Source organism: Centruroides sculpturatus, unplaced genomic scaffold (genome assembly GCF_000671375.1).
Source record: "Centruroides sculpturatus isolate CEXI.00-Female unplaced genomic scaffold, Cexi_2.0 scaffold602, whole genome shotgun sequence".
Classification (NCBI taxonomy): domain Eukaryota; kingdom Metazoa; phylum Arthropoda; class Arachnida; order Scorpiones; family Buthidae; genus Centruroides; species Centruroides sculpturatus.
In genome coordinates this window covers 47450-61605 of record NW_019384890.1, presented here as the reverse complement: position 1 = coordinate 61605, position 14156 = coordinate 47450, and the positions used below count along the sequence as shown (strand labels likewise).

General features: G+C 30.7%; 1 long non-coding RNA gene across 1 annotated transcript in view; it reads left to right on the top strand.

Moving 5' to 3' along the window:
* The first annotated feature begins 1789 nt into the window (after nucleotides 1–1789).
* The window catches only part of LOC111631212, a 35771-nt gene continuing 23404 nt past the window's right edge, over nucleotides 1790–14156 (top strand). The window contains exon 1 of the long non-coding RNA XR_002757659.1: nucleotides 1790–2976. This is a non-coding gene — a long non-coding RNA (uncharacterized LOC111631212). The remainder of the gene's footprint in view (nucleotides 2977–14156) is intronic.

Below are 14156 nucleotides of genomic sequence, written 5' to 3'. Positions count from 1 at the left end.
TATATTAATAATAAATACACAAGACAATAAATTTTGCATTAGTGAAGCTGAACAATCTACAGTGTAACAATGGAAAAGAGCCTAATATATTTTAATAAGTATTTAAGACGATGTTACATGTAAGCTAAAGAAGCTGCAATGCTTTGTACTATGAAGGATCTCACTCAATAAAGAATATGTATAAATGAAACTTGAGTTTGCATATCACATGCCTGCTGACACTTTAATTATGTGCCTTGCAAAAAGACTCATATGTTATGTCTTGGCTATAGAAGTTCTAAATATGGTCCTGCAGTAAGTACTGTACATAAATAAGTACAGGATTTTTTTGGACTGTTGTGGATACAGGGCCTTATTTTCTATGCCCATCATGGATTTGACCAGAGCCCCAATAGGGTGGCATAGTGGTGTCCCTATCTGAGGGACAGGACCTGACATGAGAGACAGATCACCTATATATAAATATATATAAAACTTAAAAAATTATACCAATTTAAACAAAGAAACACTTTATTCTACTTTTATCAACATTTTGACATGTTAATGATACAAGTTACATTGCTTTGACTTTAGTTATTTGATCTAAAAATATGTGGACAAACCTGAAACAAGGTTTACTTAATATAAATTTATTATAAGTAAAACTTTATACAAGATATAAAATAATATCTTTAATATTATAGAATACATAATGCTTTTTTTAATTTTTAAAGTGTTTTCTCATTTCAGTGTAATTTAAATTAAATTAATTCTTTATTTGTGAAACAAATTAATTAATTTTAAATATTTTACAGAAAGAACATTCTTCTAGATTTTTGAATCTCAATAAAGAATTCTAAGTGATATTTTCAATTTACACCCAAAATAATAATAAACAACTTTAAAGGTTTGGTAATATTTAATAAAATTTTAGATGATGATGATAATCTTGTAGTGTTTATAAAGTTTTAAATTGCTTAATTTTTAAATTTGTTTTGTTTTTCATTTTTTTTCTTTACTTCTGCACACTAATTCATTATACCAGTTTGGAAACGATAAAGAATTCTAAGTGATATTTTCAATTTACACCCAAAATAATAATAAACAACTTTAAAGGTTTGGTAATATTTAATAAAATTTTAGATGATGATGATAATCTTGTAGTGTTTATAAAGTTTTAAATTGCTTAATTTTTAAATTTGTTTTGTTTTTCATTTTTTTTCTTTACTTCTGCACACTAATTCATTATACCAGTTGACCCCCCTATAAGATTGTTGAGTTTTCCGTTTTATCTGAATTACATGTTGTACGAGTCACTTAGATTTTACAAATATGTGAGCCGTTCACAGCCCTGCACACGTATTTGTAAAATCTAAGTGACTCGTACAACATGGAATGCATATAAAACGGAAAAATGAACAATCTTATAGGGGGGTCGACTGTAAGCATGTATACTACTGAAATAATCTACTACTATAAAATAAAAACGATATGACAGAGCTTTTTTAAAATGAAGTTTATTTTGTCCTCAGTGACGGTTTTAGGTTGTGTGAAGCCCTAGGCATGCCTTGCATTTGAAAGACTTTTTTGTAAGCCTTTACATAATGTTTATATGCAATACTTTATACTACAAGTATAGGATTCTAGCTAGTAGTATCGAGTATTAGACCTAGACTAAATATTGACAAGTAAGATAGGAAGCCACATTACAGCCTACCAATTTTTTCCAAGAAATGTCTAAGCTATTATCTAGAATCTTAGTTATAGAACTTGATCATTTCTTGGGGAGAAAAATGGGATTGGCCAAAATAATAGTCCAAACTTGGTGGGTCATAATAACGTGCCTGATGACCCTGAGAGCAGGGACATTAAGCTTTATATGAGTAAAACTTCATAAACTATTATATAATTGTTACATAGAGATGTAAAATTGACTCATTAAATTTTATATTTAAGGAACTGTTCGTGATAACGACAATCAAAATTAAGACGTAAGAAGGACATCATAAAAAGTGAACAGTTAAACAAGAAAAACCAAAGACATGAATATTTTTTTTTAAAGTAGTCTCGTCATCACGATTTTATCTTTAACATTCATCATAATACCGCCTGACCTTTTCATCAAATATTGAATAATCGTTTCTAGCACGAAACGACGAAATGATTTAAAATTAGTGTACCCTTGTCAATAATCTACAAGAAAAATAGCCATTTTACAAGAAAATATTTAATTTTTTGCCGATTCTATCGTGTGGGTATTAACAAGGCCTTTTTAAAAATCAATTCCATTATCAGTACTAGATGGTGAGGGACGGGACCCTACATATCCGGGATGGACCATCCCCAGAAAATTCCTGGGGATTCGTGCCTACCAGCGGCCTAACTGAACACTGGTAGTTAGTTGGTCATGGGTTCACGCCTCCCCAAAGGGCTGGCCACGTGATGTTTTCCGTGATTTCTTCACCTAAATAGGGCCCGATTTCCCGTAGAAAGCCCTTCCACTCGGCAGATCGCCCACGTATCACGTTGCCGGATACAAAATAACTGTCGGATTTGTTCCCGGTTTCCTCAGAGCTGTAGTTTGACACCTTAAGTGCTCGACATCCCGTCATCTTACCGGAAAATATTGCACTTCAGGTACGAATCAAATAAAATAATTGATATGCCAAACTTACTATTAAATGTGGATTTTTCCGTAATTTAAATGAGGAAAGAAATATAAAAAAAATTAGACAAGAATTTAAGAGTTATATTTTCAAAGGCGAGAAAAAAAAGGTAATTTAAATAAACACGTGTGTTTGCACGCGCCATTATCTATTAAAACAGGACAATTTTTGTACATCTTAACTTCCTACAAATGCCAAAGATGCGATAATAATGAAGCGTTAATCGTCGGGCACACCTTTGTTTCTGTGTGAGACATAACGAATATTTGACAGATGGGCCACTAAGAAGGGTGGATGACGTGAAAAAATCAGAATACAGAAGTAGAAACAGGTCAGTTGTTGCTATCTTGGATTGCTCGAGGGGCGGGCCTCTCGTCCTTTAACCTTTTTCGGTAAAAGTGGAGCATTAGCATTTCTATCTATCTATCGATAAAGAATTTTAAAGCTTACATCAGAAAAAAAAGAGTCTCAATTACGCAACGATAAAAGTTCGTTAAAAGTCTTTTAAGTTTGCGTAATTGCCGTCAATTTTTTTTTCCTTCTCTCATCCCCTCAGATAAGATTCATTCTGTATGCAAATCTATACAATCATCTTGCGTAAGTGTAGGGCTTGTTTATGCATTCAAAACTGCCAGCTACATATAGAAAGAAATGTCGTAATTAATCATTTTTATGGAGGTATTTTTTTGTACAATAAACTTGCTTTACACGTATTTACACCATTAAGTTATGTAAAGTTGGTGAACGTAAATATAAAGTTATGCAAGTTGCAAATTAAAGAATGTGTAGTAAAATGATTAAACTATTGCGATTTTTATTATAATTTATGTAGCGTGTAGATTTTAACATGTAAACTTGAAACATTAATTATGTATCTTTTATAACAGTAATGGAGTTTTAAGCATAAATGAAAAATTTGCGTAACAAACTGATTTATTATGGAGATAATCAGCATAATCTTCAACCTAAATTGTATAATTCTTATCCTAAACTTGTTCAGACTTCAACCTAAGCTTGTATAAGCTATTGATACAACATAAGCTTGCATAATCTACAACTTTAGCTTTGTATTATTTTCAGTATAATCTTGTATAAGTACTGTACATTCTAAATTTGTATTATCATCAGCCATAAGCTTTGTACTGTATTATTTTCAGCCTAAGCTTTGTATTATCTTTAGTGTAAGCTTGCATAATCTGCACCCAAATTTATGATCTCCAGCTTAAACTAAAAAAAAATTAATCTTGCATACTAGAAGAAGTTTGTATAATTTGTATGTATTAATGTTTAATACTTCGAGTCATTATTGCTTTGTTTGTATTAATATAGGCCTAAGCAAAACCATTAATGGTTTATAAATTTAGGTTAATTAGCATTTTAAATTTGAAATAATAACGAATTTTTATAGTATAAACATGCTTAAAAATTTATATTTTAAAGAAAAGAACAGTGTTTGGTTCTTTTTTATTTATAAATTATAGTGAATATGCGACTTGTATGTAAAAAAAATAAATTATGCACGTATTACAGCAGTTATGTATAAAAATTTTAAATTTGAATTTAAAATTATCCAATCGCTGCTTAAGAAGCTAGCGATTGGATAATTTAAAAATTTTTTTACCCGTTAAATATTTAATTAGCTTAACCACCACGAGAGGGACACAAACTTAGTTTCTAATTGGTGGAAATTTAAATATTTGAAATTTTGAATATTTAACCGAACATTTTCTATATAAATATTTCGAAATTTTATATATATAAATTTTTTTTTATCAGAATATTTTGATTATTTTTAAACCGAAATAAAGGCATGTATTAATATATTATTATTTATGTGTGTAAATCGTAATTTAATACGTTTTTTTCCTCTTTGACACGCGAATAAACGTTACGTGATTGTGTCTGATCAACGTGACCTGAAGTGAAATAGGATAAGTTGTACTCTGCCCTTATATCTATTAATTCGAAAAACGTAGGCAGATCAGGCAGTCAAGAAGTAAAAAAAGAAAGGAAACATCATTAATCTTTGCGTATCATAATTTTCGAAACTTAACATGAATTTGTAATCTAAAATCTTCTTTGTTAGCCCTGTTTATTAATTCAATATTTGTTTTATATTAAAAATCAAACAGCTGTGTAACAATATATGAATAAATCTGTTTATTTTATGCAGTTTAATCTTAGGTTTTCTTAAAGAATCGTAGGTTCATCTCTCTCTCTCTCTGTGTGTTACAATTAAACATTTTATGCTGAAACAACTTTTAGTTTTTTGTGTTGTTTTAGAAAATTTAAATTATGGAAACATACAGATAAATAGCCACAGGTTTTAATGCTATGGTCACTGATGAATACATAACCACAGGCTTTAATGCTATGGCCACTGATGAATACATAGGCACAGACTTTAATGCTATGGTCACTGATGAATACATAGCCACAGGCTTTAATGCTATGGTCACTGATGAATACATAGGCACAGACTTTAATGCTATGGTCACTGATGAATACATAGCCACAGGCTTTAATGCTATGGTCACTGATGAATACATAGCCACAGGTTTTAATGCTATGGATACATTGCTATAGACTTAGTGTAAGAACACAGTCACAATTTTTCAACGTTACGGCTGATATTCAGGACAGATTTTGTCCCGGGTGCCCTTGAACAGTACGCCATTCTGTATGGTCACAGAATGTGATTTATACAGAGAATTATGTAACCACATAATCGCAAAATTGTTACGGCACACGAATACGGAATTCTTTCAATGATATAGCCAAGTTGCAAAGTAATTCTTAAATCTTACCTTGCAGTTCTTCAATATTTCTCTGTAGGGGATCCGGGTTCGAATCCGACCGAGTACTTCAGGAATTTTTAAGGTATCGGTTATGTTGGGCCATTAAATTATATATTTATTAAAGTATAAAAGAATTATATGGCTATTTTAAAAGTATAACAGCGAAATAAACGTATTTTAAAAATATAATGATAGCCGTATACATCTATAATGTCGCATAATGCTTACAAGTAGAGGAAATTAAGAAATTCAATTGTGTAAAACTACTAAATGTATTATAATGATTGATTTTGAGGAAAAGAACATAAACACGCTTTGAACAGAGATATGACTGATTACATCGAACAGGAGAAACTAAGTATTAACATTCAGATACATTACTATTATGTCAAAGATTGAGATAAAGATTGCCAGAAGCCATGTCTAGTAAAAGCTTTTCCATTAGTTGATTTAACATCAAAATCAATATTATACTTGATTAATCTTTTTAGAATTCCGCTAGTGTTGATCTTATTAGAAGTGTAAACTTTCATAATTAAATTAAGTACCTATATAATGAAAGTCGCTCCCACGTGTGAGAAATTTATATCTTTACAATAGATTAATTAGTGACGCTCGGATTAATGTGTAAATTTGATGAATTTTTTTATGATTCTAATGTTAAAGTGTTCATAAATTATTAAAATTTAAGCAATTTCATGGCATTCTAATTAACCATAAGATATAATACATAACAGGTCCTTCCCCTTCATAAAATAATAATACAAATAAAAATATGAGGTTTTAAACTGCATGCTTATTTAGTTTATATGCAAATCCGGCTTTATATAACAATATAATAACACATAATGGAAGCTCATTATAAGCTATGCCTTGAAGTAATTATAATAAGGAAACATGGAAATAATCCTTGATTGCTCTTAACGTGGGTTAGAAATTATTGATATTCAAGTCTGCTATTCCCCATAAAATTAACAAATTTCGAAATGACACTTATAAGTGTTAACCATAATAGAATATACAAACTACATGTCCACCCAAAGCAACTAACTGAGATTCTAGACAGATAAAAATGAGTTTGGCTCAGTGGGATACGATCCCACGTCTTCAATACTATTGCGAAGACACTTATCCTGTCTGGCGTAATAGACAGGATTAATTTGTCCTCGTTTATCCTGCGTGCTTTCGAAGGACGTGAGATCTTATTCTATCTGAGACTAAGTTTCTTCTATGTCGATCCTTATGTTTTATGTATTACATATTATCTAGTTTTATCGATTTATACTATTTCAATTTATAATCGAGAGGATTAGTTTGTGATAAAATCAGTATTTTGATGACAATTTTCGTCAGATTGTAAGCCAATAACTAATGTTTTAAGAGCATTTGGAAGCCAAAATTCTAATGGTTTTCGAATTAGTGGCACATCCACGAGCCATGGATGCTCTTACATCTATAAATGTTTAAAGATTTGCTTATATTTTATGTAAAAATATACAAAAATTAATATAAAATAGAGAAAAAAATTATCATTTTAAAGTTGAATAACCACCAAATGCTGATTATCAAGGCCGGATTTGTACATAAGCTAAATAAACTGCAGTTTAGGGCCTCACATTTTTACGTGTGGATGGAGAAGGGCCTGTTATATAGCTTAGCCAAAAGCTAGATTATATTATATTTGGTTTCAGTGGCGCATTCAGGATTTTATTTTGGAGGAGCCGAAAGTTTCTTTTACTTTTTCTCTGGGTCCCTTGACCCCCTCCTGTGGATGCACCACTGGTTTTGATCACGAAACAATTCAAAATTGGGAGTAAAACAGCTTAGGATTCGAGGATTTAGTATTTAAGTATGATTAATTTATTGAATAATCTTAATTTAATTATAAAATTTAACATGAATGGTTGTCAAACTTGATGAATTTTCTGAATTTCTGAACGATCGAATCGTTACACTAACGAACCGTTGAACTGATCTTGTTTGTATTCATCAGCCAACTGACACATTTCTGTAAACAGACATCATTTAACACAGAAAAAGACTTTCTCTTCTGAGAAATTAAAACTTTTAGGTCGTCATTCAATCCTTTCTTCTTTAGGCAATTCTTGTCATCTCTGGCCAACGCCCATGAGAAAGTGCCGAATCTGGATTAGAGCGAGAACAAATTAAAACAAAAACGTGCAGAATAATAATTATGATGTAATCAGATGATTTTGCTTCATCTATACATTATATCGACCTCGTTTTTTTACATTGTAACCAATCATCCCTATACAAGAACCTAAAAAAAAAAAAAAAATAAAGAACTGTCAACGCCCTGTACTTTTGAGTTTGTAACGCTTCTAATTTGCAAAACTCGTATAAATGATGAACTGGTTTTACAATTCTTTGTATCGATATCGAGTTACTTAACCTTTTTATTCTTTGTTGTAGATCATCTCCCGCTTGCAGTTTTTCTCAAAAGAGTGAACTGCGGGTGACAAGATAAAAGTCTATTGTGTGCTCTCGACGTGTGCAGGTATTTAGAACAAACATGAACTAATTTTGTAGAGGAAGGGTGGAGTGTATAGAAGGTCTATATCTCTCTGTGTGTGTGTGTGTGTGTGGTTAGAGTGCTTCCAGGAAATCTTATTTTAAACGGTGTGTTTAATCTCATAAATTAACTCGTACCCCTTCGCGGGTATTCTCGCTTAGTTATGTTTTGTATACAGGAAAGTAATTAACGTTAATGATTTATCTCTGATGTATGTGCTTCTGTGACTTGACAGTTTATTAAAATTATCATAATACATATTTTACACACTTCCTTGTACTTTTACTATCATTTGAATTTGTTTTAAAGCTTTTTAGTATTTAGTACACTAGCAAATAAGCTTTAGATGATGTACTGTACCTTAACAGAACCTCAGACTAGAGCAAGAAACTAAGTAGTTCTGGAGGGGTTTTTTCAATGGATTATTTTATAGCTACATCTGTAGAAACCTAACGAAACATACATATGTAACAACGTTTCAAATAGTATAATTTTATGCAATAAATTCCTACCATAGAAGCCACACAACACGCTATTTTTAACATTAAACTTGTATATTATCAATTAAATATCGATAAGTGGTTATTAATTTACAATTTTAACACGAAAATGATACATTTGAATAGTTTAAATCGTAATAATAAAGCGATTTTATTGTAAAATTTTAAAATCTATACCACAAAATGCCTTCCTTATACAAGGATTTCTTTCCTGTAAATTACATACCAACAAGAAATGAACCTACAGGAAGAAATGCCTTTCGTTACAGATGAGATTAGGACATCTGCTGTCTATAAACGTTAATTTACAACCCGAGAAATTTCCTTATTGCCTGAGTAACATGCAGTTTAATTTGACATAAATAACGTAATTTATACATTTCTATTGTTTTTCGATCCATCGTAAAACGAATCAAACCGCATCTTAATGTACACATCAATAGAAAAAAAAAGGGTATTTACACGATTTATGTCGTTACTGTTGTAAAATGTTAAATTCTTTGGTATGTAATCTTTAAACTAGTCACGGTGTTTAGTTATTTATTAAGCATTTTCGACAAATTTCATTGCTAATTTTGTTATTTTTTTAATCTAGAAGTGGAATTTCTACCTGAAAATGCTGATTTTTTTGCATTTTATTAACAATTTTGTTGCTTTGACATTATCTCAAACTTCATTTTTAATTTATATTTTTTACATATAAGTTTCTCACTTCCTGTTACAGTGGCCGATTGGATAAAACCTCTAAACACTGGTGGTTGGTAGCGTGTTCGCCTCCCTAACGGACTGGCCACGTGGAGTTTTCTGAGTTTTCTTCAACCTAAATAGGAATCAGTTTATAGTAGAAAGTCCTCATTGCCTTCTCTAATCAATCCACGCCAATTATGGATTATTCCAGCTTCACAGTGGGTTGGTTTGGTTTAATGGGATTTGAAGACTTTCTATGGGAAGTTGGCATTGTTTAGATGTCGAGACACGCGAAGAAAACGGGAAAACTCCACGAAGCCAGTCTGTTAGTGGGGTGCGAACCCTTGATTACCTACTAATGTTCAAGATAGACATAGATTAGCTCCCTAAAGGGTTGAAATATTAAAAAAAAAAACCGCAATTCTATAAGCAATTGAAAGGGGTGAGCAACAATCTTAGGTTTCTCCGTATTAATTATGTACGGAAACTATTTTAAAAATGTTTTAATGTACACTTATTATATATATTTTATTAAAAAAATATCATTTATAAACCTTATACAGCCTGTAAAATAGATTGTAACACATTTTAAGGTTATATCACAGCTCTAAATGTAGCACAAGTAACAAAAATAGTGACAAAAACAAGTCTGGCTGAAACAAAGAACAGGTAACGAATATTTAAAAAAAAAATAATTGAGTATTCATTAATTAGAGGGGGGTTTTTTTATTGAATTTTTCTGACATCGAAGCATCAGAATCTTAATTAAGTTTTTTCTAATAATTTTTTTTTGTGGGCATAAAATTAAAAAAAAAAACACGAAGACAAAAATGATGCCCTGATTGCTTCGTCTTGAATATTCTATAAAAAAATTATGTAAATAAAATTTTCTAGAATTAATTTGTTAATTATATAACAAATCTTTTGAATATATGCTATAATTTTATATAAATTTATTATGAAAGCCTAAAAATTATTAAGCAATAAACTGATTACACAGGTTAAATAATATCCTTACAAAGAATGTATAGACTTTCGGGGCCTCAAGTTTATATAGTTAAAACCATATGAAGACTTTTCAGAGCTTTGAGGCCTTTTTTGAGGCTTCTACTATATTAAAGAAGCTAAAGTTTTAAAAAATTTCGTTAATACACAATGAAATTAACAAGTTATAAATGTTTTTGAGGCACCATAAATGTGAGATGTGAGCCGAATGGTGGTGCAGTCCTCCTCTAATAAGATCCGGCCCTAATAGTAGTTCAAGCCTCCTGTGGTAAGACACGACCCTAAGAGCCTTACATATCTTATGATAGAGGATGGCCCTAATAACTATGATAGGGCCTGTTCAATATACGATACTTGTACAATATTTAAAATTCTTAGCTAGTACTTAAGCAAAATCGAGCATCAACAAGGATATATCTATGCATATATGAGGCCCGTAAAAGTTCAGGGCCCTAGGCAAGAGCCTAAATTGTTCATACCTAATGCCACCAATTTCCTATTATCAACAATCCGGTGAAGAAAATAAAAAAAAAAAAATAATCAATTTATCATATATATTTTTGCAGGAAAAATTTAGAATATTAAATATAAATATATATATTAAAAATATTAATATAAATATAGGTTAATCGTCGAAAATTTTTATTTTTAATCCCTTTTATTAATACTTAATTTTTACGTTTCCTTAAATGGACATAGAAACTAATTTAAGTATACGATTTTAAACTCAGGTGTTATAATTACGTTGTGTGATTAATGCTATTTCTTTGACGGAAAGTAAATTTTAATAAACTTTCCTGTTAAATATTTGATTAAAATCTTGCTTAATTGTCTTCTTAGTGTACATCTGTACATTGTTTTCCTTTCATTATATTATACACGAAACACAATAGACGAACAAAAGGTGTAGAAGTGTTTACAATAGAAGGTCACTAAGGGTCATAAGAATATATTGCTATTACTTAACTGTTCACGTTTACTATACAAGTATATATATAGCTTTGTATATGATAAAAGAAAACAGGGAGCATTCATTTTTAAATCAAAATTTACGAGAGAGGAATTAAACCTATGTTTTATCAGGCACGTTTTTATAGTTTTATAGTGACATTGATGGTTCAGATTCCTCACCTCCAAATATTTGACAGTTTAGCTGTAAACTATCAAAGGCTGAACTTCGACCTTCGATGTCAAAGACCTAGCTATAAGCTAGAAAATACGAAAATTTAGACCTGATTAAATAAAAAAAGATCCCTTAAAATGGGATGAGGGTTTGAAAAAGTTTCCCCCTCTTCTAGTTTAGATTCTGTTCTGCTTTATGTGTAATATAATGAAAGGGAATTTTTATGAATTTTCGTAAGTAGGTTAGATACTTTTTTTTTTCTTTTTCTTCTTTTTCTTATTTTAATCTTCGCATTATAAATTATAATCTGGTTATGAAGATTAGAGACATTTTTCTTAAACAAAGCTGGATTTTTGCTTCTTTTGTTAATTATATACAGTCTTAAAAGCCGTGTTACGGTTTGTGCAAAAGATAATTTACTTAAAAGCTTTAAATTGTTTGTTTTAATACATATTTTTATGTGTATTTTTGATTAAATTTGACTTTTAAGAGGGGTGGGGTTATAGCATCTTATTGGTTTCTTTGTTGAATAACGATCCAGTTCCATTTACAAATGTTACTGTTTTTTTTTATGTAAATGTAAAGCCATTAAAATTAAATGAATTATTTATTTTTCACTTATTATAATTTATAATTTTAAACCTTAAGTTAATGTTTTACTCCTTATGTGCGTACACACGAAGAGAAAGTGTGTATGTATTTGTGGATAAATAGCTTAAGATAGAAGAGCTTTAAGATGGTTAACTGAATTTTGGACTGCCCTGTATATAAAATAATACATATAAAAATTATTATCGTAGTAATATTAATAAACTCATGAATATTCTGAGATATTTTTATCGTGTTATACATCTTTGAAGAACAAAGAAAACTGAAAATCCTGACATGATTTAACAATTAAATTTTCCTGGAGGATAAATTTTTTTTGAATAATCTGTTAAATAATCTTTTAATATTATATATTTTAACATATTTTATAGCTTTATACAGATTATTTTGTGTATATAATATGTTTAAAATCATTTGCACATCGTCTTTTTGTTAATAAAACTACAGTAGACCCCCCTATAACACTGTTGATAATTCCGTTTTATATGAATTCCATGTTGTACGAGTCACTTAGATTTTACAAATACGTGTGCCGGGCTGTGAACCGCTTACTTATTTGTAAAACCTAAGTGACTCATACAACATGGAATTCATATAAAACAGAATTATCAGCAGTGTTATAGGGGGGGGGTCGACTGTAGTCTTACTGCATTAGTATAATAGGGATGTAATGTAAAATTGAAAAAAAAATGAAATGATTTCTTAATTGTTTTCTAAAATAAACAACGAATTGCTGCGGTTATGTAAAAAAAATCTAATAACGAATAAAGTCATTGAGACCGACCCCAGTCGAGACATGACACGTAACTCCGTGTTTTTTTTTCCTCCCCACTAGCTCGACTTTTAACCACCAAAATTTAATAGCATGAATCCCTCTAATACACTAACCTCCTTGCAAAATGTCAGAAATTTTCGACAAAAGACAAGTTATTAAGCTTAAAAGAGGGCGAACAAAGTCGTGCCCCCACATATATACTAACATCCACACATACAGAAAACCCCCGACTTTTTTCCATTTCTCGAAGTTTTGAGTCCAAAACTGTAAAAATCTTGGGGAGGGCCATGTTTTGATAGATCGTCATACTTATTCTTTGTTGAAGTTTTTCCAAATATTTCTTATTTAGGATCTCAGGAGCTAGCAATGAGAAGCCCACTGCTCCTTATCACTGGCTCCTAAAGTACTTTAATTCCATATTGTATGCTTTATTATGGGTCTTCATCATGTCTGAGGTCATGGCTTCCTGTACAATTTGTGGTACAGGGTCCTTCACACGCGTCTTCTCTGTATTACGTTTTGTCCGTGAGACACGTATCCTCCATGTACTACTTTTAGTGTAAGTTTGGCAAGCTTCTAATCATTTTCGTGTAATAGTTTTAGCTGTTTACTTCATATAAACATTAGTTGTAATCATTATTAAACGAAACACGGCAATGTTAACACGTCTTTAAGAAGAGTTATTAATTAATGGCAAAACAAAAGTGCATATTAGTATGCCAGACAGCTTTCCAAGTAAGCATTTAATGATCTGAATGATAATTATCAAACAGGGATAATGAGTTACGTTTATTAGTGTAGAAACCTTGTTACGACGTATTTCTTAGGGAATTGTTTTTTTTTTGATGTTTTGCACTGATAATGAGGAATAGCTTCTAATTGGAAGAATGGCAATTTGATTGAACATAGTTAGTAATTAGATAACTTATAACACTATAAAATACAAAGACAGACTGAAAGGGGAGAAGTTTTGTGTTGACTGCCTCCTAGCTTACACCAAACTGGATTGTGGGGAGGAAGAGGAGAAATGACTTGCATATTTATATTCATGTAACTCTTAAATATTATTTCCGTAAAGTTTCTCACTTACAAGATAAAAAAAAATTTGTATTTAAATTACTTTCACAACTAAACTAGGATATTTCAATGTCTACATATACAAGTACAAGTAATTTGCCTATACATATACTTGTATAGGCAAATTACTTTATGGTTTTCTTATTCTATAGTCAATTACAAGTAGAGGATTTGATCCCGGGATCTCGAAAATCGGGATCCCGGGATCCCGACCACTTTTCAGTCCCGAAATTTTCGGGATTAAGTTTTCCTAATCCCGAGATTTTCGGGATTGACATCATTTTAAAAAAGTTGCAAAATAGACTGCATGAAGCGAAACGTTCAGTGCCAGTGCTTTTAACAGAATTGCTTGCCTATCATTTTAATATAAAATACAAGAAATTTTATTCCAAGCAAGCAGCAGA